Source organism: Oncorhynchus mykiss, chromosome 12, assembly GCF_013265735.2.
Source record: "Oncorhynchus mykiss isolate Arlee chromosome 12, USDA_OmykA_1.1, whole genome shotgun sequence".
Classification (NCBI taxonomy): domain Eukaryota; kingdom Metazoa; phylum Chordata; class Actinopteri; order Salmoniformes; family Salmonidae; genus Oncorhynchus; species Oncorhynchus mykiss.
In genome coordinates this window covers 97,509,972-97,516,977 of record NC_048576.1, presented here as the reverse complement: position 1 = coordinate 97,516,977, position 7,006 = coordinate 97,509,972, and positions in this window count along the sequence as shown.

The following is a 7,006-nucleotide window of genomic DNA, read 5'->3' as shown; positions in this document are numbered from 1 at the left end:
CCCTGGTACCAGTTTGTTTTGTGATATCATTACCCCGGTACCAGTTTGTTTGTGATATCATTACCCTGGTACCAGTTTTGTTTGTGATATCATTACCCTGGTACCAGTTTGTTTGTGATATCATTACCCCTGTACCAGTTTGTTTGTGATATCATTACCCTGGTACCAGTTTGTTTGTGATATCATTACCCCTGTACCAGTTTGTTTGTGCTATCATTACCCTGGTACCAGTTTTTTTTGTGCTATCATTACCATGGTACCAGTTTGTTTTTGTGATATCATTACCCTGGTACCAGTTTGTTTGTGCTATCATTACCCTGGTACCAGTTTGTTTGTGCTATCATTACCCTGGTACCAGTTTGTTTGTGCTATCATTACCCTGGTACCAGTTTGTTTGTGCTATCATTACCCTGGTACCAGTTTGTTTGTGCTATCATTACCCCGGTACCAGTTTGTTTGTGATATCATTACCCCGGTACCAGTTTGTTTGTGATATCATTACCCTGGTACCAGTTTGTTTGTGCTATCATTACCTTGGTACCAGTTTGTTTGTGCTGTCATTACCCTGGTACCAGTTTGTTTGAGCTGTCATTCCACTCCTTGGCATGACAAGGTTAGCTAGGACGCTGGCCTTCCACAGATGGTGACTCAGACCGATTCAATCCTACTGCCAGAGCACTTCTTTGGAATGAATGAAATCAAACGTGGATGTATTTTATGGAATAGCAAACCATGGTTACAACAAATTAAACATGTACAGGCCCATTCACCTTTTATCTAAATGACACATTTTGAAAGGAGAATGATTACAATAGAGCCTAAGGATGTGTTTTATTTGTTCACCTAATTTTTGTGTTTATCTGTAGCTTAAATATTGTGCTCTCTCTTACTCTTAGTCTTAGTCTTAGTCTTTCTCTTTCTCTTTTTCTTTCCTTCCTTCCTTCCTTCCTTCCTTCCTTCCTTCCTTCCTTCCTCCTTCCTTCCTTCCTTCCTTCCTTCCTTCCTTCCTTCCTTTTCCTTCCTTCCTTCCTTCCTTCCTTCCTTCCTTCCTTCCTTCCTTCCTTCTTTCCTTCCTTCCTTCCTTCCTTCCTTCCTTCCTTCCTTCCTTCCTTTCTTCCTTGTCTCTCTCTCTCTCTCTCTCTCTCTCTCTCCGTCTCTCTCTCTCTGGACAGAGTTTGTGTGCTCAATGAGAAAGGATCAAGATATGTGGCATAATTAGAAATTACAGCCCATGGAAATGCATGGAAATGAACCAGCTTTTGAGTCCCAAATGGCACCCTATTCCCTATATAGTGCACTGCTTTCGACCAGGATGGCCAGGGCCCATATATAGGGAATACGGTGTAATTTGGGACATAGCTTATGTGTTTTAATGCTTTCAATGCTATCTTGAAGATATTTTGCATTCTATTTACTCAGAGTCAATGGCCTACTTGGCTCAAGTGCATGTAAGGACATTGTGGAAACTAACTGTGGACTGAACCTTGTCTGTGTCATAATGCCTTATGATCTGGAACTCTGCTGTGTGTTACACTAACTGTGGACTGAACCTCGTCTGTGTCATAATGCCTTATGATCTGGAACTCTGCTGTGTGTTACCACTAACTGTGGACTGAACCTTGTCTGTGTCATAATGCCTTGTGATCTGGAACTCTGCTGTGTGTTACCACTAACTGTGGACTGAACCTTGTCTGTGTCATAATGCCTTATGATCTAGAACTCTGCTGTGTGTTACCACTAACGTGGACTGAACCTTGTCTGTGTCATAATGCCCTGTGATCTGGAACTCTGCTGTGTGTTACCACTAACTGTGGACTGAACCTTGTCTGTGTCATAATACCTTGTGATCTGGAACTCTGCTGTGTGTTACCACTAACTGTGGACTGAACCTTGTCTGTGTCATAATGCCTTATGATCTGGAACTCTGCTGTGTGTTACCACTAACTGTGGACTGAACCTTGTCTGTGTCATAATGCCTTGTGATCTGGAACTCAGCTGTGTGTTACCACTAACTGTGGACTGAACCTTGTCTGTGTCATAATGCCTTATGATCTGGAACTCTGCTGTGTGTTACCACTAACTGTGGACTGAACCTTGTCTGTGTCATAATACCTTGTGATCTGGAACTCTGCTGTGTGTTACCACTAACTGTGGACTGAACCTTGTCTGTGTCATAATGCCTTATGATCTGGAACTCTGCTGTGTGTTACCACTAACTGTGGACTGAACCTTGTCTGTGTCATAATGCCTTGTGATCTGGAACTCAGCTGTGTGTTACCACTAACTGTGGACTGAACCTCGTCTGTGTCATAATGCCTTATGATCTGGAACTCTGCTGTGTGTTACCATATAGTCACATGTATAGAGAGAAGAAGGGGGAGAGAGAAAGAGGGGGGGGGGCAGAGAGGGGGAGAGAGAGAAAGAGCGATGACGGGTAGAGAGAAAGAGAGAGAGAGAGAGAGTTAGAGGGGTGGTAGAGAGGGGAGAGAGAGATGTAGAGAGAAAGAGGGGAGAGAGTTAGAGGGGGGATAGAGAGGGGAGAGAGAGATAAAGAGAGAGAAGGTAGAGAGAAAGAGGGGGAGAGGCATGTGTAACCGATGTGAAATGGCTAGCTAGTTAGCGGTGGTGCGCGCTAATAGCGTTTCAATCGGGTGACGTCACTCGCTCTGAGACTTTGAAGTAGTTGTTCCCTTCGCTCTGCAAGGGCCCGCAGCTTTTGTGGAGCGATGGGTAACGATGCTTTGAGGGTGTCAGTTGTCTATATGCGCAGAGGGTCCCTGGTTCGAGCCCGGGTTGGGGCGAGGGGACGGATGAAAGTTAAACTATTACACATGCAGAGAGAGACCGTGACAGAGAGTGAGTGCAAGATAGATAAAGAGAGAGATACTGATGTATGTGTGGTTAGGGTACAGTTGATGTCGGAAGTTTACATACACTTAGGTTGGAGTCATTAAAACTCGTTTTTCAACCACTCCACACATTTCCTGTTAACAAACTATAGTTTTGGCAAGTCGGTTAGGGACATCTACTTTGTGCATGACACAAGTAATTTTTCCAACAATTGTTTACAGACAGATTATTTCACTTATAATTCACTGTATCACAATTCCAGTGGGTCAGAAGTTTACATACACTAAGTTGACTGTGCCTTTAAACAGCTTGGAAAATTCCAGAAACTTATGTCATGGCTTTAGAAGCTTCTGATAGGCTAACTGACATCATTTGAGTCAATTGGAGGTGTACCTGTGGATGTATTTCAAGGCCTACCTTCAAACTCAGTGCCTCTTTGCTTGACATCATGGGGAAATCAAAATAAATCAGCCAAGACCTCAGAAAGAAAATTGTAGACCTTCACAAGTCTGATTCATCCTTGGCAGCAATTTCCAAACACCTGAAGGTACCACGCTCATCTGTAAAAACAATAGTACACAAGTATTAACACCATGGGACCACGCAGCCGTCATACCACTCAGGAAGGAGACGCATTCTGTCTCCTAGAGATGAACGTACTTTGGTGAGAAAAGTACAAATCAATCCCAGAACAACAGCAAAGGACCTTGTGAAGATGCTGGAGGAAACAGGTACAAAAGTATCTATATCCACAGTAAAACGAGTCATATATCGACATAACCTGAAAGGCCCGCTCAGCAAGGACGAAGCCACTGCTTCAAAACCGCCATAAAAAGACAGAATACAGTTTGCAACTGCACATTGGGACAAAGATCGTACTTTTTGGAGAAATGTCCTCTGGTCTGATAAAACATAAATAGAACTGTTTGGCCATAATGACCATCGTTATGTTCGGAGGAAAAAAGAGAGACTTGCAAGCCGAAGAACACCATCCCAACCGTGAAGCATGGGGGTGGCAGCATCATGTTGTGGAAGAAGAACACCATCCCAACCGTGAAGCACGGGGGTGGCAGCATCATGTTGTGGAAGAAGAACACCATCCCAACCGTGAAGCACGGGGGGTGGCAGCATCATGTTGTGGAAGAAGAACACCATCCCAACCGTGAAGCACGGGGGTGGCAGCATCATGTTGTGGAAGAAGAACACCATCCCAACCGTGAAGCACGGGGGTGGCAGCATCATGTTGTGGGGGTGCATTGCTGCAGGAAGGACTGGTGCACTTCACTAAATATATGGCATTATGAAGATGGAAATTATGTGGATATATTAAAGCAACATCTCAAGACATCAGTCAGGAAGTTGAAGCTTGATCGAAAATGGGTCTTCCAAATGGACAATGACCCCAAGCATGCTTCCAAAGTTGTGGCAAAACGGCTTAAGGACAACGAAGTCCAGGTATTGGAGTTGTCATCACAAAGCCCTGACCTCAATCCTATAGAAAATCTATGGGCAGAACTGAAAAAGTGTTTGCGAGTAAGGACACCTACCAACCTGACTCAGTTACACCGGCTCTGTCAGGAGGAATGGGACAAAATTCACCCAATTTATTGTGGGAGGCTTGTGGGAAGGCTACCCAAAACTTTGACCAAAGTTAAACAATTTAAAGGCAATGCTACCAAATACTCATTGAGTGTATGTAAACTTCTGAACCACTGAGAATGAGATGAAAGAAATAAAAGCTGAAATAAATCATTCTCTCTACTATTATTCTGACATTTCACATTCTTAAAATAAAGTGGTGATCCTAACTGACCTAAGATAGGGAATTGTTACTAGGATTAAATGTCAGGAACTGTGAGAAACTGAGTTTAAATGTATTTGGCTAAGGTGTATGTAAACTTCCGACTTCAACTGGTTGTGTGACAGACAGTATAATGAGAGAGTGAGACAGGTATCATTACCTTATAATCCCACTATGAGACAGGTATCATTACCATATACCCCCAATAGGAGACAGGTATCATTCATTACCTTATACCCCCACTAGGAGAGAGGTATCATTACCCTATACCCCCCACTAGGAGACAGGTATCATTACCCTATACCCCCCACTAGGAGAGAGGTATCATTACCATATACCCCCACTAGGAGACAGCGGGGAGCACCATTTATTTCCATCACCACTTGTGGCTAGCTCTCCAGGCCTAGGACTAAGCTATATCAACATGGTATGTCTCTATACCTCTCCAGGCCTAGGACTAAGCTATATCAACATGGTATGTCTCTATACCTCTCCAGGCCTGGGACTAAGCTATATCAACATGGTATCTCTCTGTAGCTCTCCAGGCCTGGGACTAAGCTATATCAACATGGTATCTCTCTGTAGCTCTCCAGGCCAAGGACTAAGCTATATCAACATGGTGTCTCTCTGTAGCTCTCCAGGCCTAGGACTAAGCTATATCAACATGGTATGTCTCTGTAGCTCTCCAGGCCTAGGACTAAGCTATATCAACATGGTATCTCTCTGTAGCTCTCCAGGCCTGGGACTAAGCTATATCAACATGGTATGTCTCTGTAGCTCTCCAGGCCAAGGACTAAGCTATATCAACATGGTGTCTCTCTGTAGCTCTCCAGGCCTAGGACTAAGCTATATCAACATTGTATGTCTCTGTAGCTCTCCAGGCCTAGGACTAAGCTATATCAACATGGTGTCGCTCTGTAGCTCTCCAGGCCTAGGACTAAGCTATATCAACATGGTATGTCTCTGTAGCTCTCCAGGCTTAGGACTAAGCTACATCAACATGGTATCTCGCTGTAGCTCTCCAGGCCAAGGACTAAGCTATATCAACATGGTGTCTCTCTGTAGCTCTCCAGGCCAAGGACTAAGCTATATCAACATGGTATCTCTCTGTAGCTCTCCAGGCCTAGTGCCACACGCTATCTCTCTGTATGGTTATTCAAATGATCAAACTGACCCAAGGGAACAGGACCATATAAGGATGAGACAGCTGTGGGTATGTCTGCATCCCAAATGGCACTCTATTCCCTACATAGTGCACTACTCTGGTCAAAAGTAGTGCACTATGTAAGGAATAGGGTGCCATTTGGGACATTTGGGCCTTGTATGGATGAGACAGCAGCCAGGATGTGGGGGTGAACAACAGTGCCTTCAGAAAGTATTCCCTCACCTTGATTTTTTTCACAATTTGTTGTGTTATAAAGTCATATTAAAATGGGTTAAATTGTCTTTTTGTTTGTCAACGATTTACCCAAAATAATCTGTCATTTCAAAGTGGAAGAACATTTTTTATATTTTTGTATTTTATTAATGGAAAATAAAACGGTAATATATCCTAATTAGATAAGTATTCAACCTCCTGAGTCAATACATGTTAGAATCACCTTTGGCAGCGATTACAGCTGTGAGTCTTTCTGGGTGAGTCTCTCAGAGCTTTACACACCTGGATTGTACAATATTTGCACATTATTCTTTCTACAATTCTTCAAGCTCTGTCAAGTTGGTTGTTGATCGTTGCTAGACAGCCATTTTCTAGTCTTGTCATAGATTTTCAAGACGATTTAAGTCAAAACTCTAACTAGGCCACAAAGGAACATTCAATGTTGACTTGTATATTTGGCCTTGTGTTTAAGGTATTTGTCCTGCTGAAAGGTGAATTTGTCTCTGACTGTCTGGTGGAAAGCAGATTGAACCAGGTTTTCCTCTAGGATTTTGCCTGTGTTTAGCTCTATTCTGTTACTTTTTATCCTAAAAAAACGAGTCCTTGCCGATGACAAGCAGACCCATAACATGATGCAGCCACCACCATGCTTGAAAATATGAAGCGTGGTACTCAGTGATGTGTGTTGGATTTGCCCCAAACATAACACTTTGTATTTAGGACCAACAGTTCCTTTCTTTGCCACATCTTTTGCAGAATTACTTTAGTGCCTTATTGCAAACAGGATGTACATTTTGGAATATTTGTATTCCTTCCTTTTCACTCATTTATGTTAGTATTGTGGAGTAACTACAATATTGTTTGTCCATCCTCAGTTTTCTCCGATCACAGCCATTAAACTCTGTAACTGTTTTAAGTTACCTTTAGCCTCATGAGCGGTTTCCTCTCTGAGCGGTTTCCTTCCTCTCTGGCAACTG